Consider the following 541-nt stretch of genomic DNA (forward strand, 5'->3'; position numbering starts at 1 on the left):
GTCAAATGGTATTTCCATTTGCAACTTTTTGAGGAAGTGCCATACTGCCTTCCATAGTGGTTGCACCACCAGTCGGATCTGATTTGATGGTGCACATACACCACAAAAAATCGACTTCTTTTGACCAGTTTTTAGGAAAATTTTTGTTAGATTTTATTTCTCTGTTGCTAAGGAGTTTTAAATAGTGACTTAGACACTAGTCCCATAATTTTACAAAAGCTCACATTTTGAGAGATTTGCTTACACTCCTTAAAAGGTTTTTATATTCCATATTATTATATTTTAGAATTTTTATATGAGTTTTAGTTTGCTTGGCTCCACAGTCAACACTCTTGGCACTAGTAGCCAGGAAATTGAAAGGCGCATTGCCATGGGAAAGTCTGTTGTTAGGGATCTCTCCAAAGTACTGAAGAGCAGTGGTGTCTCTCTGGAGACTAAGGTGCGTTTTGATACAGGCCATGGTCTTCGCAATCACTTGTTAGGCATCAGAGAGTTGGACAATGACCAAGGAGGATAGAAGGAGAATTGATGCCTTTGAGCT

The 541-nt window shown here is 38.8% G+C and overlaps 1 protein-coding gene across 2 annotated transcripts in view; it reads left to right on the top strand.

The window, feature by feature from the left end:
- Positions 1 to 541, top strand: part of ZNF638 (zinc finger protein 638) — a 60,390-nt gene that overhangs the window by 23,824 nt on the left and 36,025 nt on the right. The window lies entirely within an intron of this gene.

The sequence above is a fragment of the Elephantulus edwardii genome, unplaced genomic scaffold (assembly GCF_000299155.1).
Source record: "Elephantulus edwardii isolate Elephantulus edwardi_28Jun2011 unplaced genomic scaffold, EleEdw1.0 scaffold00011, whole genome shotgun sequence".
In the NCBI taxonomy this organism is placed as follows: Eukaryota; Metazoa; Chordata; class Mammalia; order Macroscelidea; family Macroscelididae; genus Elephantulus; species Elephantulus edwardii.